Here is a 26073-nt window from a genome sequence, read left to right as displayed (position 1 = left end):
ACCCCCAAATCGGCTTGATCGACGTTGATGTTGGGCAATTTGTGAGAAGTGGTAATTAGCGTTGAAAAAATTTAACTTTCAACACCTCACGCAGCTTTATCAATTAATTATTTATTCAAATTTGTACATCAACATCCGGGTGACTGATTTTCCTGTTCTTTGATCAAAAGATACATACGTACGTACCGTTTATATACAAGGTGTAGGTGTATACGTATATTCGGTTTAATATTGGTTTTTTCCTCTCTATATATTTTCATTTTTTACGAAATATCGTTCATTGTTTAGTCGAGTTATTTCAAAGTCACCCGTTTATTAATTTTGTTGGTTGATGGGCGGGTGCGGTGACCGTGGCTAAATCTCTCTTCCAGATGGTTTATCATAAATTGCTTACTGCATAAGCAACGTTTATCCCAGTAGACGTTTATATATTGCAGCACAGCGCCACCGCCGGCAGCAACGGGGGTAAAGAAGCCACGTTTGTCATTTAAATTAACGCCGAAGTAGAAATTATTTACGGAATATCCTGTTCCCCGGGAATTCTCAAATGCGCGCAATGTCAAAGCTTACGACACGTAAGCGTCGTCGCGGCCTCATGTTTTTCGGAGCGTTTCAGGTCTAATCGCCTTTTAAATCCTTACCGCTGATTACACGCGTGGCACACACGTACAACACTTCCCCATTCCCCCTTGCAAACGTGCAGAGCTTTAATTTGCCATGAAGCGGTCGAGACACTCAGCGGTAAATTCTTTTTAATAATGTAACAAGACCGAAAAAACGAAAAAAAAAAAAACAACCACGTACTCCCCTTGGTATTTTTTTAATGGGGTGGTGGTTCTCTTTTTTCAAGGCTGAGCGTTTGAAAAATTTATACCGAAAATGCTCGGAACAATTTTCCGCTTGCAAAAATGGAGCGTTTTCATTTTTATCAAATCTTATTGTACTCCATTGGTACGCTGTGCAGCAACCCTGTGCGACTACCGTTCATACATCCGTATTTACTTTACGTTTCACATGCATGTACCTGTGTCGGTGTATAACGGAGCAGGGGTTAACTTTAACTTTGTCGTGCAGTTTCGTTATAGTTTCGTTCGAAAACAAAGCGACCCGGGTGTTTTCAGACTCTTGCCAACTTCGCAGGAGGTTTTGGCTCTGGCCGAGATCATGGACCGGGAATTTTTGACTCTGCATTTATATACTTTTTCTTGAATTATATACGCTCGTCGCTTACTCGTACTCTTTGAACTTTCCGCGTGTATCGTGTATAGTACAATACGTTTTGCTGCACTTGGCATTTTACGCATCTTTCGAGCAATCACCGAAATATTTACTCACTGCGAGTACCGATAATATTAAACTTGCGAGTTTTGTCCTTGTGTATAGTGATTTTTTTTTTCCCTACTCTCATGAATAACGCAAGGATTAAAATCTAATCGTATGACAGAAATCCAGAGGGGAAACGCCGACGGAAGCAGCAACGCGTTGTAAAAGAATTTAATATTCATTGATGAAAATCTGAAAGAATTTATTCTCGTATTCGGAGTAGGAAAAATTTTGACAGCTGAACAAACAAATTCGTTCGCACAAAGGGGACAAAGACGATAAGTGGTAAAAAACAAAAAAAAAAAAACAAAAAAAAAACAATGAAAGAAAAAGGTAAGGAAAAGAAGAGAAAACAAAACGGAAGTAACTCGCTCCGATGTATGCACTGGGTTATATAAAAATGTTTGTACAGATTTTTGTCTCGCATTTCACGTTCAATTTCCCGTCTCTTGATCCCTCCCTCATATACATCTTATACATGTATAATATACGCACTGCGGGACAACAAACCGTGTAAATTTTTACGTTCCTGCGAATATCCCGCGCACGCGTGTAAACACACACACGCGTACACGTTACACACAGGTGAGATAGAAGGGCGAGTTTTGAGCCGGAAAAAGTGAATCCCCTCTTCCGCTTACTGGTGCCCATTTCGGTGAGAAAAAAAAGAGTTTCACGCGCCGGTCGGAACTTGCGGATTTCTCTGTTGATCTAAAAGACAGCGCTGATACCGGAACCCAGTTTCCGGTCGCTGATAGACGAGAAAAATCTCCGCCATCGGTGCACGGACCACTCCGTGATACTGGTGTAGGTATTTTTATGCGGCTCGGCTTGAGGGGGGAGAGAGAAAGAGATAAAAAGAGAGAGGAGAGATGAGAGGGAGAAGAAGAAGAAGAGGAAGAGGATACACAGATCGAAGACAAGACACGCTTCTCGTCGAGCCTTCATCACTGCCAATTTGACAATTCGACGTCAGCATTTTTCCTGCGGTGTGTCAAGTAACCTGTGTAAACTTGACGTATCAAATGCTACAATGTCATAATTGTTAGATCGAAGTTTTATTGGCATCGAGGTTATAGTTCTATAGTGCCCGACGAGTATCGCCGATAGTTGTGCAGAAATTTTCTTAACACAGCTTTACGATTTATTTATGACATTGTAACACGTTTGGCGGTTGGTTCGTGTGGTGGATATGCACTCTCAGCGAGACCTTGTTCAACCCTCTTTGTTGAGCGTGTAACAAGATGTTCGACCTTCTTGAAACTTTCACCTCGTGTTTACCTAGTCGCACCGCTTCCCAAGAATCGAGCAATTTATTCAACGATCCCAATCTACCCTAACTACCCGTTCTTCGCTGGCGATAACAAATGCGTAGAAATAATGCAAGTATACAATCTACGCTTTCAGTCAGCGGAGAATAGAAGGTGCGAAAGAAAAATGTTGCCACTCGCGGTGTTTCCAGATTCTTATTTGATCCGTCGCCGCTGAAACTAGAGGTCAAGCAAAGTCGTCAGGAAATGGTCGAAGCAAAAGCGTTGACGCAGATACCTTAGTTCATAAATTATCGCGGAAATACCCGCTCGAAACCGGGCAGGTTATAGACCAGGACTCGGGAGGATTCCGGCGGCTCCTCAATTTCGTTGAATAACGTTGTAAACGCTGCTGGGCAGCGTTTAACCGGGGCTCAGTTATCGCGGGTGTTAAACCGGCCAAAGTGGGTTGATTTTCAGTTCACACTGTCTGCAGCTCGTCGCTGGAGAGTTGAGAGTGTGCGTGGATATACACATGTATAGGCCTCTCAGTTTCGGCGAGAAATATCCTCATCACTCTGTGGAAATACCGATGCGTTTTTGGGTCGGCCCGTTTGTCATTCCGTAAGCCTCGAGGATTATCCCGAGAAATTTCTCTCGACTAGAGGCTTAAACTATTCACGAGGAAATCCTCGCGCCTAATCATACAACCGCATCGCGGCCTGGACTCAGACCCGGGACGATAATGTTACGGTCGGTCTGAAATCTGTCCGGAACGGAACGGGTTCATAATCACGTGACTGCATACTCTGCACTACCAATGACGTTGCCAGGTACTCCGGTTCATGGCCTCGTCGCGTCGCCACGTCTACTATATGCGGAAGCGTAATGTATGTGCGGAACTCGTAGCGTTTCGAACACCTTGTACGAGCTTGCCCGCAGGCTTCGTTCGCATACTACATGGGGAATTTGTCTTTGTGTTGCTGGGGTACGTTGTCCGGATGACGCGGCGGGTAGTTTGGGAAAAGCGATACGGAGAGACAAGCACGCGTTGTGTATATACACCTCGGATGGAATATGAGTTGCTGCCAGGAGGAGAGAGAGAGAGAGAGAGAGCTTTGTTTTGAACCACCTTAAAACCCTACAGGGCCACATCGCTCCCTACTTCTCTTTGCCCTCTTTACCGCGGAGGAAGTTTGCGGAAATCCATAAAACAGCCGCGGCTCGTTCGCACAGTAGTTTATTTTGGTTCTTCGTTTCACGCTGTTTATTCATTCTTATCCATGGATTATGGACGACTTTGGAATACGAGAAGAATGTTGGTAATCTACACGAGGTGTTCAGTGACTTTGTGGATGCAATTCCAGTTCGTTGTCCGTCATCTTGCTACCGTGCTATGCCATCCTCAACTCTACTATTCACCGGTTCTTGGGGGGTCTTGATCCTCAATAAATACTCCATCTATCTATCCGTTTGTCTATCTATCTATCTATCTATCTATCTCTATATACCGAAAGCGATCACGTCGATTCAGAAACGGAAACGAGGATCGGGTGGAGAGCGTGTATTTGGAAAGGAAGGATCGTTGAAAATTTCGGAACTGCTTTAAGCACGAGTTAGACCTTTTGCCTAGCCTTGGGCGTTGTGGCGTCCCTAACCTCATTTCCTTTCCAATTTCATTAGGTCAGAGTGGGTCGAGTGGCGGGAAAGTTTTACCTCTCGAATCTCCGATCCTAAAATATACACGGAAATTCGTCCCGGTTTCGAAGGCGTTTCAAATCTTCAATTGACCGACGGTTGTAACGTCGTTACATGAAACAGATCCGAACGGCGTGCTTCCCCGACACGCGATTTCCGTGCCACGAAGCACGCCATTTTTTCTTCTCCCTCCTACGGCACACGTCCATATTTACCTCATTCCCATATCGCACTGTCGACCCGCCGCGACAAGGGATTCGAAGAATAACGTTCCTCCGGCCAAGATACATTTCGCACGAAACGGGTTCGATCGGTGTCAAAGGCGGGTGTCGCAGCACGGTAATTATTTATTAAACGCGAAAAATCCTCATTTCTCACTTGTCAATAATTTATTCATACAGGCCTTCGTAACGTCGCGCGTCGAGGCGGTTGACTAGTCGAGCCTTTAGGGAAATGTTTTTCGGACTTGACAGACAAACATGATAAGCTGATGTCCCTGTCACGTATAGCGAATCCTGTAGAAATATAACTTCGTCCTTGGGCAACAGATGAGATGGGAGGGTGCAAGAGAGGATCTGCCCAGCCAAACGTACAACACCCGGTTGTTTACTCAAAAACATCAATTGCACCGAAGCGCCGGATATGCCTGTACGGTTAGAGACTACACGGTACCGGAGAAAACAACACCCCTGTCCATTTCACGTGACATCAGATCCCACCACGTCTGCTGCTGCTGCTGCTGCTGCCGTACCACGTTGGGTGAATTGAATTTTCTTTTACCCACTTTTCGTTTTCGGGATAGAAGCAAAGGGGTGGGTGGGCGAGTAGGAAATACGAGTGTAGCACTTTCCTTGAAATTTCAGCCTTTCACGTTTTTCGTGTATAGGCACTTCACGTAGTGGGCGATAATACGAAACATCGGACTACAGTACGAGTTGATAGTTGACAAAAGGCGCTGTAATGTATACCCGGCGCTTTTATCAGCCAGGCGAACACGTAGCCAAACTCGGATATGTATCTCGAGATAAAAGAGTGATTCACGATAACTGGCCTCCTTAATTATCGCACGCACATGAAGAAGCCAGTTAACATAACTCTCTTTCTCTTTTTCCTAATGAAATTAGATCATGCACCGATCAGTCGATCAAGATTTCGTTTCGATAATATTCCCGAGTCAAACTCTTCGCCGGTGTGCAGGCGCCTCGATCAAAGTCCCGTACCTACTTACCCTCGTTTCAAAAGTGGCTGCACACAAATATTCATACTCGTAAAATGCATCAACGGCGGCGCACTAGGCGGAGCAAGATGATTTATGCCGTGTTTCTTGATTGGCAACCAACACCAACATACTCTCTCAGCGTTGAATAACGCCAGATTCAGGGCAGCGATAAATTCTAACAGCAGAAATAGCACGATGAAGGAAAGTAGTCAATTAACTGCTGATTCGGGGCTGCAGGCTAATGGGTCCGGCTTTCAAAGCTGACCGAATATCTCGCGTAATATTTCTTTTTTTCGAATTGTATCACGCGTGCTACGCCGAGTCTCGAAAATGCCGCGGAAGTCCTAATGTGGCGCGATGAAAATAACGGATTGTCGACAGTCCTACGCGAAATTTCCCGAGCATAAATTTCGCAAGGGTCGACTGTAGCTCCGAAACTGATACGAGTGGATTCAGTGGCGGATATTGCGAACCGTCCAGCTGTGCACCGTTCCAAAACAAGCTAGTCCAGCTTGTTATTAGTTCAAGGTACCTAGGAACTTCCGTTAGCCGGCCACGATTCTCGGGGTCGAGTTTCGCTCGCGAGGTAAGAGGCCACTGGTATCTCAATTTTTGCGAAGCGAAGCTCTGCGATAGAATCTCGAGCTCTCGGAAACCATGAATATCGCTGTCTGGTTCCTACTTCCGAGTATAAGAGGTAGTACACGGAACGGGTAAATAGTTCGAAAGGAATACCGTTGTTTAATTTCGTCGTTTCGAAGATGAGTCAAGTTTCGCTATGCAGCAAATAACACCTGGATTCGGATGGACCATTTATCAAAGTCAGTTCGGACTCCGGTGCTCTTAAATATGAAACGTCATATTTGTAGGCTGTAGTGCGCCTTGAAGGATCATCGGGAGGATAAGCAGAGCCAGAGATAATTTGTAGGTTCCCGAGTATTGATTGTGTTTTGGGGTATGTGGGTGGCGGTTGCCCTTCGTGCAATAGCGGATATTGAAAACGCCCCAGGTGCGTAGCGGAATTTGGCCGAGAAGAGAGCGGGAGAGAGCGAGACCGAGGAAATTCGTCTTGGTTTGGGAAATTCGTGCCAAGCCGCGGAGGCAGGAGTTTCGTCCGACGAGTTGGTATACCTCTCGCTCCTTGTTTCTAGTTTTCTCATTTCGCATTTCTCCTTTCACGTACCTACCTACCTACCTGCCTACCTACCTCTAGGTTCGGACAGCCGGATCGACAAAGGAAGGCCTCGCACGCAACCGCGTGACGCAAACCTCCCCGTCCTCTCCATGCCTGTAAACTTTGGGGGATGGCAACGATGCGTGTTTGTTCCCCCGTTTCCACCCTCAGCTTCGTTTCAGTGAAAACGGAGCCCAGCTTTCCTCCTTTTCGCCCTCTCCGCGTGACCTTGACTTGTCTCCGTCCTCCCATTTGTCTGCAAAATTGTGCATCGGCTGCACGGCTGCACCAATCCCAGGGCCGAAGTGAAACGAAACGAAGAGCGCCTTCGGTTCAATGTAATTTGATTGCGCGCAAGGGATGGAATGAGAATTTAAATAATTTAATGACGTCGCGCTCTTTATTCCGCGAGTTATTCTCAGCCCCTCCCTTATTCCTCGCCCTTTGAATGAATAATGGAACACGCCTCGACGCTTGCCGTACTCATCGTCGTCTTAAAGGCGCTACACCGGGCGCAACAGCTTCCTTTCCGTCCCTCCTCGAAAAGCGTTGTGCGGTCGTTCTGGAATTAATAAAATCCAAACCACCCTCCACGACACTCGACCGGGGCGAACCGCTCGAGGACCTTGGTTGGCCAAGGGCTCTTTGCGCTCACGATCTGACCCCAAACCCCATCTCCATCCTCCCCCTGCTGGAAGCTCTCGGGGAACTGGAATTGCAAATAAACCCCTATCGTAACTTCTTTTATGATCACGTGCTGTTGCAATTTTACGCAAAACAGAGGAACCTGAGTGGAGGGCTGCAAGAATATGTGAAAGTAAATAAAAGGGAAATTAATTTATACATATTATGTACGTATGTATAACGTATATTGCCTAAGCTTTGAAAATTACTGGGAATTTTCACTTCGTCTCTTTTCGTAATCAAACATTCACTACACTTTCCATACGGGGTATTCGTGTCATATGCGGGGGTTTACCGTCTTTTGTTAAACGTTTTTTCTTTGGGTCAGTCGACCCGACCCAGAGACGAGGAATTTGAAAATTTTTACTTTCTGTTGACACGCGGGAGCTGGAGAAACTGGAATGGTACGTTGTCGTCGAGGAATGTTACCACACGGTGTGAAAATTCCACCACGACCGCGGTGCAGACAAGATCGAACAATTCTGACCACGCGGTCAATTTCCTGCGGGGTCTCTGAGCTCGGGCGAAATTCTTCTTCTTCTTTTATTTCTTTTTTCTTTTATTTTCTCTTCCTTTGCCCTCATGCATAATTATTATAAATTGCAGCTCTTTGTCGATTTATTATTAATTTATGCGGTACGACTCGGGCGGAGAGATAGCTGAAGCCACGATTAATTGATAATTTATTAACCCACTTTGCGAATAATCGATTCGAGCAGACCCTGCATTTTCCCCTCTTTTCTACACTTTGGCAACGAAGAATCGGTATTCACGTTACAGCATACCTGTAGCAGTCTCTAACGTAGAACCGGTAATCCTACGCTCAACGTTCAACGTTCAACGTTCCTCGGCCCCTGCTATTCGGGTTCATCAATTTGAATAAATAACTGCTTCACGAATAGCCCCCTGGGACTAAGGTTGAAATGGCGAAGAGGTAGACGGAGATAGACAGAGAGAAAGAGAGAGAGGATGAGCGCCGGGGAGGATAAAATAATGCTTCCCGATCTCGCCGTTTTTCCATTGAACGGTCGAAAAACGAAATCCGCCTGTATTTTTTCGATATTCAATTGTGTATCACATGCGCACATTACGGTATACTAGACTTTTTCCTCCCAACATTTAAACCGAGGCGTCACATACGTCTACGTACGCGATTATATTCCCAATCGCGAGTTGACACGAAGTAAGGCGAAATTTAAATTTACCACAGCAACTGTCGAAACGATCGTAACAACACGCGTTGCGAATATCGGTCGACTCGAGCCGCGTTATCTGAAACAGAATGTCTTGTTTAGGCGACGTTTTTAATTTTTATTCACTCCAATCTTTGCCGCCGAGCGATTTCATCGTGCGAAGTCGACGAACCCGAACTCGCGAATTCTCACCCCCGATGATGCCGGAGTCCAGATAAGGTGAAATTTACAATTTGCGAAGGATATTTTAATTGGACTTTGGTACGTACAGAATATAATAATACCTACGTGCGACTGTAAGCTGGATTATTTGATTCTCGACGAGGCAGCATACGTATAAATACAGTCGACTCCTCGCTTCGCCGAGGAGTTATATCTTCGATCAAGCTCGGCATAACACCCCGGCGGGTCTAGGAGGAGGGTGGAGGTAATGAAAACTTTTAAGTAGACAACTTTAAATTTGGGTCGAGAGGAGCTTCCCGCCTGCCGCGGCATGCGCGGCTTATCGGGGATCGGGTAAAAAATACCACTCGGCGTTGACACCGGGCTGCTTGTTACAGGCGTACGTACCTACCTACTTGTACATGTATAACGTGTGAGATTTTTCCACATGAAAAGAGTCTTCGTCCCCTCACATTTCGTCGTTCCTCGCGTCGTAACGATTCACGCGTGCAGAGACACAAAGCGCCAGTAATGATTTCAATGGCACGCGCTCGCCGTGAACCGATCGGTGACGACGCTACGGATGCCTAATTGCGCTACTGAGACGTGCTCCGCGTCCTCGGATGCGCCGGAGGCCCGTTTCGGGAAAGAGAAAAGGATTGGATAAGGAGGGCGAGAGAAAGCAGAAAGAGAAAGAGAGAGAGAGAGAGGGAGAAAGAAAGCCAAGATGAGATATTAGCGTCTGCGTTTACCGCGACTTAAGGAACGGTCGCGACGGCGGCGCGACGCTTGACGCCATGTCTAATGGATTCGAATAAAATTATCCTTGTAGAATACCAAATGAGCTTTTCACACCGACGACGAGTCTCGTCTTTGTCGCGTCGTCGTCCTTACCAGGTACTCGGTGGTAAGACGGCTGATTGAAACGAAAAGAGGACTTGAGCTCACTTCGGCTTACTTTCCCTCTTCCTTGTCCTTCAACTCCTCCGCATAAGTTGATCTCGCATTTCGGATATGTCGATGAAAAATTGCAAATTAATCAGCTGCATGGTTCCGGTTCGTATGGAATACCCTGTAATCAAGTTTGATTTAGTTTCGGCTAGTCTTGGAGCAGTACGGCGGGACGAACAGCCCGCGGCGAATGCAGTTCCTCCGACCAAGAGAACCCTGCAGCTTGCTGCTGCTGCTGGTGCTGCGGTGCGATGTGTATATTTTACTCTGTTACGTGAAACGAGGCGCGATGCTGCAGACAAGTTGCAGTTCTGTGCGCGCTTTGAGCAGTGTGTTAAACCCCGAAGTTGGTTGGTTGGTTGGTTGGTACCAATTTCTGCACAGAGTAACGAGAGCGAGTGTTCCAAGTGGCGCGAACTTTGGTAAGCTTGCGCGAGTCACGATTCAGCGTCTCAAAGTGCTGCGAGAGTGAGATTTTATTCCATCCGGTTAAAGAACGAAAACTTTTCGGCGAACTAAAATAGAATAAAAAATAAAAAAAAAAACGTCCCGTAACGCAAAGAAGAATTGATCAAGCCTGAAACCGTTCGTCTCGTTTTGCCACCTGAATTCTTCCTTCCACCACCTCGTCGATGAAAAACACTTATTCAAATTTGAGAGGAGTGGTTTGGAAGCGGCTTAAGCTTGTAACGTCGATACGACGGCACCGTTGGTGGCAGCGGTGGGACGACCCCCGACCGCCAGCGACGTGACCGAGTGTGAAACACGTCTGCATATATACATAGTAACGGATAGATGGAAGAGCTAACACGGGAAAATCCCACGGGGTAACCAAACGAGTGATATACGCCCTTAACTGAGGCCGGCTGCCGCTTTCCTGGCAGCCTTGCAGGCCGTCGCTACATCCCGATCGCCGTCCACCCTCGCTCGGCCTTCGAATTTCGGAGAACAGAGGGTCGCCGATATGTTTGCAGCGGTGCCCCGGTTCATATGGATTATTAGGCGTCGCGTCGCGTCGGTTCGAGCTCATCCGAAAATTATATGGAGACGTGATGGGGGATTAACGAGCGCCAGACGAGTGAGCATCACGTAACGTTTACCGCATCACGGTTATTAGTCGTGTATATTCAGCTTCTCTTTTAATTCGTACCACCGCTCTATTTCATTTCCCTCGAGGTGTATCGAGGCTACCCTACCTTGTAACCGTGCGACGCTAAGCTCGCGTGCCGCGACAGATTATCCGCGTATAGACTCTTTCTTTTTTCACGTTTTCAGCCTGTACTTTGTGTTTTGTTGGGTTTTTTATTTTTATTTTATTTTTTTTTTGTTACTTGTATTTTGTGATTTTTTTCACGACAGTACCCAGTTTTCTGCAACCTCCGAGTAAAATGTCGGACGAAAGGAGAGAGGGAGTAGGTACAACCGCCTGCATTATGGATGCAGCGACGTTCGAGATATCATGACCGACACTTGACACGGTTTGAATAAATTATCACCGTCGTCGGTGAAACGTGCTGGTATAAAATGGATAAGTGGAGGATGCTGGTTATAACCTAGGCTGCGTGTGCGTCTCTATTTCTCTGCACACTTTCCTCAGATTTAGCATTTTTCGACGTCGGGCGGAAAAGTTGGAAGGTTAAAGGTTTTTATACCGCGTGCACTGATCAACGGAGTAGTTCAGAAACTCGGATTCAAGTCTTTCTGATCGCGATTTGTGTGGAGACTAATTGAATAATTAGCGATGAAAGTTATTTCATCGTTGAACAATGTTGAATCGACAAGGTATTTTAGAGTCCTGTGGGAGCCGAGGAGTCTAGACTTCGTCGTATAGACAGACACGTTCATCAAACATGTTACCGAAAACCGAAAATGATAACAAGGTGACGCGATAATCGTGGCCACCAAACGAGCCGTTCTTCATAATTGTAATGAAATTTGGCCGATCGGATGCATAACAAGTGAACTCGGTTCCCGGGGCGGTGTGCGAATACATGCGAAAATTAGCGGTGGTCGGTGATTCCGGATTGCATATAAGCCGGCCGAGCGGGTTGTTCATTTCGAAGGCGGAGTGACGGTGGCAATTAACCAAGAAGGCTTCGGGGAGCGCACCAAACTGCAAAACACCCTGCAAACCTGGCAGGGTGGGGATGAAAGTCGGGAAGTGAGAAACGCCAGGCAAGCAGCCAAGCAGCGGGCAAACAGCCAGTCAGGCGAACCTGGTAGAGCCAGTACGAGTCCGGCGGGTGATGACTCTGTTATTGCGCCTGACGTAGATCCATTAATTCAGCTCATTCGACATCAACATTCCTTCTCGACCCCCCTTACGAGCGGCGATATCGACTCTCGAGACCCGCCGCTGATATGCAGCAAAGACGAAGCGCGACCCTCGGCTTCGCCAAGATCCTGCAGTTCGATGCTGTTCGAAGACCCAAAAGCTTCGTAGGTTTCGGAGCGTAGTGCAGCAGGACAAGCGCTTGGGGTTGTCGAGAGTGTAGGAAAAGGAGGAGAGATGCGTCCGATCAGCGGGGCATCGATGCCACGCGTTGGGGAAAAATCGAGAAGGTCAGATCCATTAAGATCCAGAGAACAGAGAAAGGAAAGGAATGAAACTAAAAGCATCCGGTTGAAGGAATATAATAACACATGATTTATGCGGGAAACTGCGTGTACACCGCTGAAAGGATCAACGCCAGGATTTTCGGCATACCGGGAGTTTGTTCCTGCTGCGCCTCGATTCACGCCTACTGCAATTCCTCCTGGAATTTTGTCTCCTCTGGAAGAGCATCGTCGGTCGAGCTTACGAACGGAGAGTCAAGGGACGAATTCTCAATCCGAGTAAAACTGTACTTATGAATTTTGCAGCGACGAGGGTAGAAAAACATATTCAAGACGAAGAAAGAAGAGATTGGAAGTATATACCGTGAATATTTTCCAACCCTCTTCAATTCTATCTCGCTTTAGGCACATATTTATATAAAACGACGCGACGGTGCGATACGTTTTCTCACCCCTGTGATCTGGTCGTGAGAAAAATTGGCGAAAAAAGAGTAGCCAAGGTGGGAAATGAGAAAGAAATAAGAATGGGGAAATTGAAAAGTTTTCGAGTCCAAAGTCCCGCTACCGATCAGATCTCGAGCAGCGCAGTTTAAACTTTGACTCTTACGGGTGTGTGTTTCTCTCCGGTTCTTCCCGAATCTGAGATCTTTTTCCTTTTTTTAAATTTTATTTTCAACTTTCTCTCTCTCTCTCTCTCTTTTTTTCCCCCCTCACGATCCTTCCGAGTTGATTATAGGTTAAACATTTAAGTGTTGAACCGCACTCTTGCCCCACGCTTATAGACAACCACGAGTGACGTACACGTGATCGGGGCATGCGGCCTGCCTATGCATACTATCTACATCGCACACGCGCTACGTACGACTTATACGTGACAATTGAAACGTGCGTGTATATACGTACGCACGTATGCATGTGCGCATGTACATGGAGTCATCTATCTTGCAAACGGGAATACTCGACCACCCGAACAGCGGCTCGCTGTCCTGCCGGAGCGTACTGGCTCGCTTTGAATAATTAATTGGACGACAAATGTGTGGCGGGTTATAAATTTTACTCGTTCATTAATTTCACGGTTTGTTTCGGATTTTCGTTGCCCCTCAGCTTTTGATTCGTTTCTGAGTTGCTTTTTTTTTTTTATTTATTTATTTATTCCTCTTTTTTTCCATGCCATTTATTTACTTTCTTTTTGCTTGTGATTGATTTTTGTTTTTCTCTTGTACATATCTTGTTGTTCCGCAAGACTGTTCGTCAGCCTTTTTTACACAAGATTCGATTGGTCAGATAAATTTCAATGAAAATGTAATATCGGAATCGTAATTTCCCATCGATCTTGTTATCTCTGTTTATTTTAAAGGTTTCCTTTCAATCGAAGATCCCTCTTCCGCCGTCTTTTTACCTCTATGGCTTTCGATTAATACAGCGTAGTACGTACACGTCTACGTATGCATGTACGTATACCTTTCGTACCTATACAGCTTTTAATACTATCGCGCGGCGCAGTATGGAGTACTCGATGAAATCCCTCAAGTTTTCAACTAATTTTTTCTCTGCAGCAGAGAGATTTCCTTACGTGTATATACACAATATACATATACATTATTCTTTTTGTTCGAGGTTCGTTATACCACCGCAGTATCCCGTCCGTCGTTATTTCTTCGTTTTACTTTCGTCTCGTACAATTTCCACCAAGTTTGCAGATAAATTTTACCATCGTGCTTCCACGGTAAATAGATCGGAAATATACTGGAAATACCAAATATTAAGTTAAGCTCCTGCTTGTTTTCTTGCCGCTTTCTTTCTCTCTCTCTCTCTCTCTTTGCTTCTCTCTTACAACTTTTTACAGAATGAGGCGGAAAAAAAACCACGAATTTCCAAGTACAAAGATCGTACATTGTCCTTAAACAGTTTTCCCCTCATTTTTCCTCTTTCTTTTCTCCGACTCTGAATCCGACTCACTTTCACCGATAAGTGCAACGGTATATTTTGTTAATCTTGTGCAGATATCGAAGCTGCCGTCACGTTACCGAAATCCGGGGTGTCAAAGAACGCTCAGGACGCAGAAGAGGCGGGGTCTGCCTGCAATGTGAATCGAACCAGGATCAAAATTACCAAACCATCGGTAGCGGGCGACACGCGGCGTGGGGTCGGAAACGAGTTTCACCCCCGTCAATTCGGCTCTTTTTACCAAATTCGCAGGGGATGAAAATTCAACGCTTTTAATGAAATCCTTCGTTACGTTTCTTTTGTTTCAATACTCGCGGCAAGTTTCTTCTTTGTTGTTAAAATTAGAAAGCGAAAGTCAGATAATTATCCTAGTGCACAACTGATCGCGCGCGACAATTTCCGTCAATAGTACCTACAATCATTCGATTCGTGTGAATTTCTCGTCAAAACCTAACGATCTAGCAGACGAGAAAGAAAAGTGGTAAGAAGCGGGAAATTTACCATACATTTTCCCACCAATTCCCCCCTCCTGACACTGCGAAAGGTGACAAGTACTTTATGGTTAAGATAGCGTACGTTATATGTACACCGGTGTTCTTATCTTGTAAGTATGATAATTTGCATTACACCGTGTTACGCTGCTTTGCGCCCTGTATATGTGTATACATATGTATATATATACACACATACACATGTATAAATATAATATATCTACACGTACATTTATACGTATCTTACGGCCTAGAATTTGCCTTTCAAATCATTATTCTAATAGCGCGGGCGGTATGATTATTACCATACTGCAATATACATATACATGCATATGTATATATATATATGTTATATGTATGAAATAATCCACGTATAAGACATGAGCCGATAGGACTATACGAAATTCTCGCGTGCGGCCGTAGCGTACACATACCGCTACCTATTTCTACATATCCCGCAGGTGTACCGCTGTTATATTTTAACGGAAACGACCAGGTCACGCGTTGTGAAAATCGATATTTCAATTAATTGTATATTATAAAAAACGAATTGTACCTAATATGTTCGGTATTTACCCTCAATTATACACTGCGGCGTTTACAACGTCGGCGTATCAATGAATAATTTCAATTCAGGCAGTGCACTGAAGGAAAAATTTCGGTACACGAACCTCGTGATTCGTCAAATTCAACTCCGTTCGTATTTCTTTGTATTTTTTCCTTTGTCGTTTGTTGTTTGTTTTTTTTTTCCTTTTTTTTTTATTTATTTTTTATCCCTTTATCCGCGAGGAATTATGCGGCACGCTTTTTTCTCCCGTACCTTTTGTGGATCGGGAATTCGGCGCCCCGGGGTTTCGGGGCCCCCAGGGCCGGCTGGGTCCTCGTCTCGTTGAAATACGGGACGCGTAGCCGCCGTGCCGTAACTTTGCGCGTACGTTGTGTATGAGGGTTGCTCATCGAATGCCAAGAAATCGAGAATCTTGAGAAAAAGGAGAAAAATAGGGAAGCGCCAGACGCAATCTGACGAAACTCCTGAGCTTAGCGTCTACGGGATGTGCAGCATGCAGAAGAGATGAAAAACAACGTCTTCGACTTGTGACTAATGTGTCACGTTGCAGTTTTTTTTTTTTCCCAATTTTCAACCGACCGTTGCAATTTTATATCACACCCGGAATAATAATATTTATTTCATATCGAAAATATTTCTCAAAGTGATTTTTTTGGGCTCCTTATTCTCGTTCTATGTGCTCGATTATTCTCGGCTTGCATTTTAATAATACCAGGATGCAACGATGTACGTTAAAATGTAATTTTTTCCACCAAGTGTGGGTCACGTTTCTCAAAGTGATGGTGCTTTTTCTTTCATTCCTTCATTTCTTTGTGCTTTCGTCTTATTTTGTTTTTTTTTTTTTTTATGTTTGTTTATTTTCTTGCCGTTTTAACCTTCTTTGTAATCCACGTCTTTCGCAAAGCTGAACGTGTAGCAGCAGCTTGGTTTTGTTCGGAGCGAAAGGCAGACCAAGAGAAAAAAAAAAGAAAAGGATAAAAAGGATTCGTTCTTGATGCATAATTGGATGCGTCCTTTACCTTTGAGTCGTCGGATATAAATTGTGAAATTAATTATTCTTTGCTCAATTCTTCTTGTTTTCTTTTGATTCTCTATTTTTTATTTCCATTCTCTTTGATGAAACTCCCACTTCCTATTTTTGCACTTTAATTCAATCCAACGACTATAATTATACCTATTAATAATTCTTTAAATTTCTTCAACCCCCCTCCCGTAGTTTTCAGTTTTTGAGTTTTGTAAAAATCTACCATTTCCAACACCAATTAGTTTGCTGGTACAAATCAGTTGGTGCGAATCGCGACGATTCAGCAACGATTATTATTATTGTTGTTATTGTTGTTATTATTATTACACTACACGTTGTCGATCGGAGATTTGTCACGATTATATAAATCAGGTGCAGCGCGCGACGCTCGATTTCCATTATTCTCGCAGTGCAGAATCGCGAAATGGCGTGCAATATCGCTTGCGTTAAAATCGCACGGTGGGCAAAGTCCCGAGCATCACGGACATGTATAATACAGCAGACGCGTAATAACGCGAAAATTGCAAAACTAAAATACCTTTCGGCGATATACATAATACAGGATACGATGCGGTGATATACGTATAACAACACCCCGAGTTGCCCGCTTCCAAGATTCATACGTGCAATTTTATGCTGCAAACGACAATTTCGATTCAGGGGATTGTGTGTAGGATAAGGGCGGTATTTTTTTTATTCGGATCCTTGGATATCGAAGCCACGGAGTGAGGATTTTCGTCTATGTTCGATCTATCACAATTTTTATCACAACAAATTGCGCATAATCGAAAGAAGCTGCGATTTTTTTCCATTTGTGCTAATTTTTTTTTTTTTTTTTTTCCAACGGAAATTCGAGGCTCGCATCTTTACTGCGGGTGAATTTCGGGCCTCGATGTATTCTCGCGAGGAATTTATCAATGACAATTAATTGACGAAACCCGAACGACGTGACGGCAGCGGATATATTGCTTGAAGAGGACGCTTCGCTAATTTTCAATTTGGCAAGCGACCACCGTAAAATTGGCAAATTCTCCACCTCCTGTTATACGTCGCACGATTTCCATGTACACATACAACGTGTATATAACGCGGATCCCGCGGGTTACACAATCGGGATGTCCTGCATGTTTCTCACCGCCCCGCTTTGCCGACTGAGAAGCAATTGCAATACCGCATTGTAGCAGCGCAAAGCTGCTAACACGCTTACGGATATTCGCAATGGAAATGACTAGTGCAGCGTACCTTTATCGATTCTTTTTATTTTCACTTTTACGGCTGGATGCAAAAATTGTGCGCGCGGAATCGATCGATCCCCCGCGTGTATAAAGTACTGTAGGTAGTGCAAAAGCTCCTCGCGGCGAAGGAAATAACAGAAATCAGTCACTCCGCGCATCGCCGAGCTTTCCTTTATCCAATATCCAAATCCTCCACTATTCCCGCGCACGGTTTTACGTCGGGATACACCCATTCTATTAGGGTTGAAAGTTGAACCGAGAGTTATACGTACAACGGCCGCGTATATTCTTACACCGCGGGGTTGCGGATTCGTGTAAAGATACGTCAATTGCGGCGGAAAAACGAAAAAAAAAAAAACAATTTCACAGAAAATCCTTCGAAAGTATTTGATAATGAAATTCTTTGTTCGGCGACCAAGTGTGTAAAAGCGCGAAGGCGAGAAAAAATGCTGATTATTTGACGATATAAAAAAAAAGGGGGGTCGAAAGTCTCTATTTGTGCAACTGTTGTAATGTAATATAATCGGAGTAGAGGGCGAATGAAATTACTTTCCCGAGTGCGGGCGCGACTATGAATTGCATTTTGGTGATAATCAGTCGGGGTGACCGATGCAGGCAACTGTGTACAACGTGCGATATACATACACAAACACACACTCGCACACAGAGCTAGAGCTAACCATTTTCTACGTCAATTCTTTTTTTTTTTTCTTTTTCCGTTTCTCCTCCCTCATTTTTTCCTTCTCCGTCTTCTCTTCTTTCCTCACTCGTAATCGGCGGCTGGTGCCAATCCGGCATAAAATATGGGAAACGTGACATGAATAATTCCCAAGTTGAAAATGCGATGTGGCATAGCCAAGTAGCTAGATATATATGTCTGTATATATACCCCTGTGTATGTATGCTCGTATATAACGCCTATCAACCCCCGACTTTGTCCCCCTCTCTTTCTTTCTTCCGATCCTCGCGCCAATCAATTTTATTTCTGGCAATCGTGTGATTGAAAATAATTATTTTCACCGATTATGCGGTCAACTGTGTCTACTAATATGCCTTGTGTGTTACCGCCGCGGTAGGAGATATGGCTTTTACGTTCCGTGATGTTTTTTTGCTTGGAAAAAACGACCGCAATTTTCATCGATGAGCGGATAAAATTATTCGAGTCAATTTTATTAACAACGAGGTGATTCGTTGAATGATTTTCATCTGTGCCGAACGCGGAGTAATTTGTTATATTGAATATATGTAATTGTCCTGAATTTGAATCACTGTAAAATGTTTAGGTACAATTCAAATGACTGAACGAAAATAAAGCCACAATAGCTGCGAGTGTTGAAAATTGAATTTTACTTGCCATTTTTCTGTACCCGCGTGAGAACGGTTTTACAATCGAACAATCATTCCGTTCGCAATACCCCTTAGCGTATAACTACGTGCGACTGGTTGAAAAAGTAAAAGAGTAATAAAAATCTTTGTCAAAAATACCCGATTTAATATCAGAGTAGGTAGCGTTCTGTTCAGGTCAATTATTCGGGTGTTACTGGCTGCGTGGAGGAGGGGCAGGGTGGGGGGGGGGGGGGGGGAGAGAAGAAGTATAATAATAATTGCGAATTGGATTTCGGCACGTGCCGCATGGCGCGAGGGTGAATTTCAGATAGGATCTCGCGGTGGCGTCGAGGGTGCCGAAGCTGCTGGAGCTTCTGGATCCGAAGGTGGCCGGGTGTCTCTATTTTCGGCCGATTTATTTTCGGGAAAAGATCCTTTCAGGAAAAAGATATTTCCTTCTCTACTATCGCGCGGAGAATGAAAGAATCGGGGAGAAAGTGAGGACGGTGGAAAAAAAAAAAAAAAAAATAAACAAAAAACCTGAAGACGAGGAAGAAAACTGGGCCGGATTGTCACCGTCTCTAGCTTAATAGAGAGTTATAGAACCCACGCGTACGGCTATAGGGCTGATCGAATTCACAGATGTTTCACTGCGTCACACGTGGCGAAAAGAAAGGGGTGAAACGGGAAGAAACCTTGTTTGAAATTTAGCTCTCCCCGTGCGGAAATGGCTTTTGCCAAGGGTGCTCGGAAGGCGCTGTGGGTCCTTAACTCAACTCCTTAACAACCGGCGAACCGTACGTCCCTCTCATTCCTCGACGAGTTCGTCCCCCCGCCACCTTTTACCCGCGCCCTTAAAACCCGCGCACCGGCTAATAACACGGTGTAATGAGAAATGTGGCAGCAGGGAGAATCCGCAAGCTCGATCCACTTCGACGCCCTGCGGGATAAACTCTGCGGACGAGTCGTTGACATTGACGAACAATGCGCGCGATTTTTTTAGACGTGATTCACCTACCGCCGAGATAGAAATTAAGATCGTCTCTTGTACCCTTGAAAGATATTTTTGAATTACGTATGGAGTATTACGAGAGGCGAAGCTTCGGGTAAAAGATTAAAGACAAATTTTTATGGTTTGATATTTTATTTATACGCTTGAGTTCGTTTGCGACCTGCTGTGAAAAATGTGGAATTTTGGAAAGTCTAGAAATGTCGGGGGAATTTCAGTGCTCAGACAGATTCTAGGGAACGTCAAGATATTCGAGCGAATAAGTAACAATTATGGCAATGGCTCGGTCTCTCGGTGTTTCGACGGAGATGATGGTGAAAGCTGTTAATGTCGAGGAATTCAAAACAAAGGGACGTTGAAGTTTCAGCCGTCACGCCTAAGCGAGAATGAATGTTTGTCAAATTGTCTAAACTCGTTGAATGAAATTGTACGTAACACGACGTAGTACGTTATTTACGTATGCGCGAATTTACAAATTTATCCAAGTTTATCAAAACAAGACACACACGTTACGCGATTGTTATAAAAAAATTGCAAAGAAATAACGAGGCGAGACATTCACGGAATAACCGTAAACGGGATTGCAAAAGTTATTCTTGAACGCGTTTCCCGCTCTGCGACTTAGCAACAGGCGTGGCGGAATATCTTCAGAGTTCTATGAGCACACCGGTACAAGAATTCCGAACGTTTCTGCAACGCGAGTAAAACCGCAGAATATAACTGCGGTCGCTGCGGTCGTGTCGACAATCGCATACGTACAATGCGGCCTTTATCAAAGCAGAATATAACTTTCTGAGAATGCGCTATTCGTACAACAGTAATTATTCTCAGGGACGTATAATTACTCGGAAACTAGTAGGAGAGAAAATGAAGTGCAAATTTTGGTCCGTTGAAATTGGTCGCGGTTCGGCAATAAGTTTTCTTCAAATTTTTGTGTGAAAATCGTTGGATTCGCGTTTCGATTATCTTATCGATTACATTATTAAAAGTATACTTTCGCGTATTACTCGATACGAGGCTGGTGTATTATTAACAATTACTTGCACGAAGCGAGGTGCGGAAAGTTGGAATTCTCCTCTAATCAGCAGCGGCGCTACGCTCTTATACGTTGTACCGGGTGCATGGCGATCAATCAAACTCCGCTTTTATACACCGTAGTCAGATAACGTCCCGCACGCGTAATACTCGCGGATTTAACGCGGGAATTTCTTTACTCCATCTCGCTCTGCCATTTCTTCTCCTTGTACTCTGACACGCGAGCTTTGCCAAGAGGAAAAGAAGATCCACCGCGGCAAACTGCAGAGAGAGGTACGTGTCAAAGATTGTGACAAGAGCGGGAATATTCCGCGGGTTAAACCCAATTTCGCAGATCTCTTTTCTTTTCTTTATTTATCTCTGTCCTTCGTACTCTTCATTTCCCTTTGAATATTTCGCGGTTCTCTTCTACAGATGTGCGTACAGTATTTTCCCTAATATATTACAGATATACGGCGACGCGAAGGCGAGGTGGAGGAATATTTTGAAACGGAGATGATGTGTCAAGTCTCCCGGAACGAAAGATGGAGAAGTCGTCGAGTCATGCGTCGCTGCTTGCTACATCGTTTTGAAATGAATTTCAAAATATCTGTTCATCCGTTTGCGTTCGCAAGCGTCGAAGAAAACCTCGACGAAAGAAAAAAAGAAAATGAAAGAAACCTCGGAAAAATTCCATCGAGGAAAATCGGCGCGTTGAGTCGCAAAGATATCCGCGATTTCACGCTTGATTTAGGACCAAGTGACGGCGTAGCAGATGTACACACCCGTGAACCAACAGCTTTTACGTCGACGATGTGTCCGCAGCTATTCTTTTCTCCGCACGCGTAACCGGTACTCTCGAATTTCCGCGTCTCGCGATTTTTCAAAATTTCAAAGTTCCCTCTGTACCAAAATTACCTTACCATAATCAATTTTCATATCTATAAACACCTGCGGTTCTTTCGGACTTTGTATACTCGGAAGCCTAAGATTATCACCTAAGACACTATTTGGAAATCTTAACGATCTTAACAGCTGCTAAGGCGTCGACAGATTCCTTTTCCAACATTACGATTATTCCCTCCTTTGCGGGCTTTGAAACTTTGTGGAACGAAGAGAGAGAGAGAAAAAGAGATTCCCTCTCCCCGATCACAGTCTAGGAACTTTAATCTAAGCAGTGGATGAACCGATACCCGCACTCGCGGAAAGCAGACGTTCAACAAATCGATTGGCGCTTTGTGAAATTAACAGCTTTGAAACGAACACTCTGCTCTCTCTCTCTCTCTCTCTCTCTCTCTCTCTCTCTCTCTCTCTCTCTCTCTCTCTCTCTCTCTCTCTCTCTCTCTCTCTCTCTCTCTCTCTCTCTCTCTCTCTCTTTCACACACACACACTCCCTCGCACTCCCTTTCTTATTCTATTCTCTCTCGACCAACGTGATTTGTAGGACCACTGAAATCCTACCAATTCTCTCGAACGAGCGTCTCGACCTCGATCTCTTGTGAATTATCAACTTGAACCAGTATTCGTCATATCAAAGTCCCTCAGATTTTGAAAACTGTACTTACAGTGTACACGTTGTACATCCGTGATGTACCTATATCTGTTCCAATTTTTTTACGCACGATTTTCGCTATCGCTCCTAATGTTTTCTTTTAACGAGCAACTTCTTTTCTCCGTGTTCTCTTCTCGCCGTTGGCCTAGAATAGGTGTGTCATGTAGGTATAACGTTCGAAAAAAGTTCGATTCTTCGTATACTTGAGAGGTGCAACGCGTATGCCCTTAATTGCGGCAGACGTTGTTCGGAGCGCTGCGATACTCGACGATGGCAACATCTATCTTAATTAAATTCCGCATCACCTGCATGCAATTAGCACGCGTAAGTGTAACATCGGCTAAAGAGAAAACAGCGCGGCAAGAACGAGGATGAAAATATTGTACCAGACTTTTACAATTTCAACGTTAGTTGCGTAACAATTATCTGAATGAGACAATTCCACGTGCGAAATTTACCTCGCGTTTCCATATAATTTTCCGAAAGGGAGATGCGGGCAGTGATTTCGGAAGGACGAAATCACGATATCCCGCGAATTGTTATACTCAAATTTTGATTCTCTAATGAGTTTCGCGTTTGGGCAAATACACGCGGGGGCGTATCAAACGTTTCAAATTAATCCGTCCGTTCCATTAATCCGATCCAAGGTAAACCCGCGCCTGACTGACCTGCGGTCATATTTGCCTTTGGCAATCATTGCATCGCGCTAAAATACGTCTATAATAATAATTTTGTACAGGGGTTCGAACAGCCTTCCACGAAGATACGAATTCAGGATTATTTGACGATAGTCTCGGGTGTTCCTGGAAAACAGGCTTACGAAATCAGGCGAAAGCGAACCACCAAGGAAACATCTCCACCCACGTATAACGCGACCGCACACTCAGGCCATAATTTATTCCTGTTACAGCCTTCCTTGAACCACAAATTGCCCGGCTATTTGGCCGATACGACGCGGTCCAGACTGGCGTTCACCGCCCGCGCCGGGCAAAAGGGGGGGGGGGGGGGGGGGGGAATATTCCCGGAGATTTGCGGGGCCGCGACTTGAGCTTATTGTAATATTTTATGATTTATGTTCCGACCTAAGCCCGTGTAAGCAGCTTTTCCGAAATAAAAAATAACTCCAGCTCCATCCCTCAAAGTCGAGGAGTGACTGTCTCTCGCTCACCCCTTTTTTTTTTCCTCCCGCCTAAAAAATAACCTCCGAAAATTCCACGGGCATGGAAATTTTTCCTCCTACCAACGAAAGATCAACGCGTTAATTTTTTTTTCGTTTGCTTTTTACTTTACAGACGGAAATCCGAACCCGCTAAGGCTGTGAGAAATTTTCATCCAATTTTTGAGACTGGTTTCCCTCATTCATGCTCCAGTGGTGAATACCAGCGTTTGGTGAGTTTTTTGACTTAGCTATGATCGGACATCGAACATTTATTCAATAACAGAGGCTGAAGTTAGTAACATTACGGTAACGGAACATCGGGAAGAAAAATCGTCATTCTTGAAATTTCAGAACGTACTTTCTAGGAATTGAATTTTCGAAATGTGAGTACGTTTTGTTTACCATGGCTAACTAAACATGTATCGGACAATCCTAAAGGCGCGGAGTAATTATTTTCCCGAAAGTTACCAACTTGAACCTCATGATTTAATACGTTGATACCATCGACATTTTTTTTTTTTTTTTTACCGAAGTTGGAAATTACGGCGACGTCGGTTGTAGGACGAAGCCGCCGACTCTTCTCCTTCGTCTTCTTGCAAGGGTATAGATATCGCGCGGCGGGATGAAAGGGGGGGTTGACGGGGGTTCTCTAATTACATGGGGACGATATTGTTCCTTGGAAAAGTCCCGCCGAGAGGGAGAAGAACTCTTATTTACTCTCCTCGCGCCGGCGGCGGCGGTAAGGCCGACACTTTTAAAGAACCATCGCAAGCCCGCGGCCTTAACAAACGCCTCTCCTCTCCTCTCCTACTCTACTAATTATGCATATTTATTATCACTTGTAAAGTACAAGCTCCTACGGCGTTATCGCCGACCACGCGAAAGCCACAAATCGTCGGGCGTGCCGCATCTTCACCCTCTCCCTCTCCCTCTCCCTCTCCCTCGTCGTTTTTTTCCCGCTTCACGATGACAATGCTGCTGCCCTCCCCTCCCTTTCCTCCTCGACCGGCCCCGTCACATCAACCTCTCTGAAGTTTCACACTCGTTCCAGACTCCTTCGGCATTCTTTGATAACAGGCTGGTAAAATTACGCCCACAATGCTGTTATACACCGCACACCCTGGGTCTTATTAGGAACTTTCACGCCCTTGGCTTTCTTCATTAATATTTTCTCGATAATGTTGAAATACGCGACTTCTATACAATCTGTATATATGCATGCGTACAGATTGCTGCAGTTTGTTGAAAATTTCTGGGCGATGCAGTTTTTCCTACCAGCCGATATCATTCGTTTAGAAATAAATTATACGTAAAGGATCGATCAGACGTCGTATTAAATTTAACGAGGGCGCTGACAGGTCGCGATAAGCTGCTGTCAGTGTGAAAGGGGGAGGGGATAGGGATGCGGATCGGGGAACCCGTCGAAGACGATGCCAAAGACGCCGAGCGGGAGCGAGAAGGGAAAGTCCCAGGGAGGTCGCGTCGGCAGCAGGTCTAAGGCTTCTCTCATCCTTAAGCCCCGGGACGGATGATACGCACGAAGCCAGACAACCTTTCACCGTTTATTCTGTCTAATTGCGCCCCGCTTAATTACACCGGACAAATAACCCGGCTGTGATACTGTATAGCCGCTCGTTTGTCCCCGAAGCCTGCGCAGCCTCATTCTCTCTCTCTCTCTCTCGTCGAACATCGTTTTTTTAAGTTCGTTTCCTTTCTTTGTCTCTATTTAAAAAGTACGTTCATCTCACATCTGACTTGGAATTGGGACTAGGACCGCATGCTTTCCCTCCCCCTCCCCGGTTGGAAGCTCGCCAATCGCGAATGCGCACGTGGAGCTGCCGCATATAGAAGTGACGCTTCAGCAGTCACCGATACCGAAGGGCACTTATAAGCACCGCGCGTAGCGCAGGCGGATCCTTGACGCATCCAGGCTGGTCCTTAACGAACCGAAGTGGTAAAGGGAGCCGCACTCGAAGCCCTGTGTTCTGCCGGCAATTAATACCCATTCTACCATCTCTCTCTCTCTCTCACTCACACTCTCGAGGGGGTGAAACGGTGTTGGCGTTTGCTCCGGGCGACGTCAAGGGCTCGCTGCGGACCCTCTCTTGGAAGCGCCGTATAGCCGTCGAGTCCTTGCCCATCTTCTACTTAGGACCACAACGCCTCGGCACCTACACGTATGTACATACATACTTGTTTTAATGCACCGCGTATAGTCGCTTTCATCGCGAAAAGCTTCCACGAGCTTCGCCTCTTCGAAATCCTTTTCAGCGCTTTATCGTACCATGCACGATGTATGCGAGAAACCGTACGTTATACATACGCTCAGAATGCAATGCGCGGAGGAGAAACCGCGTCGTCTGGTCTTGCGTTCGGTCTTATCGGGAGCGAATCTCGCCCCGGGGACAACCGAGCTGATACCAATGAAATATATTGCCAATTTGTAGGAAACGGTGCATCAGACTACGTCGCTATCTCTGTTTTACGTACGTAGACCGCATGACCTATGTATCCTGCATCGCAACAACCTAACCGCTA

At 45.1% G+C, this 26073-nt stretch overlaps 1 protein-coding gene across 5 annotated transcripts in view; it reads left to right on the top strand.

The window, feature by feature from the left end:
* Positions 1-26073, top strand: part of LOC107217056 (leucine-rich repeat-containing protein 24-like) — a 173439-nt gene that overhangs the window by 89341 nt on the left and 58025 nt on the right. For 4 of the 5 annotated variants that reach the window (XM_046744021.1, XM_046744023.1, XM_046744020.1 and 1 more), the window contains one exon: positions 23669-23765. The exons of the other annotated variant lie outside the window; for it this stretch is intronic. The gene's annotated coding sequence lies outside the window, so the exon portion shown is untranslated. The remainder of the gene's footprint in view (positions 1-23668; positions 23766-26073) is intronic. 5 annotated transcript variants of the gene reach the window in all.

This window comes from Neodiprion lecontei, chromosome 6 (assembly GCF_021901455.1).
Source record: "Neodiprion lecontei isolate iyNeoLeco1 chromosome 6, iyNeoLeco1.1, whole genome shotgun sequence".
In the NCBI taxonomy this organism is placed as follows: domain Eukaryota; kingdom Metazoa; phylum Arthropoda; class Insecta; order Hymenoptera; family Diprionidae; genus Neodiprion; species Neodiprion lecontei.
The sequence above is the reverse complement of the archived record's forward strand: the minus strand, read 5'-3'. Positions and strand labels throughout refer to the sequence as shown.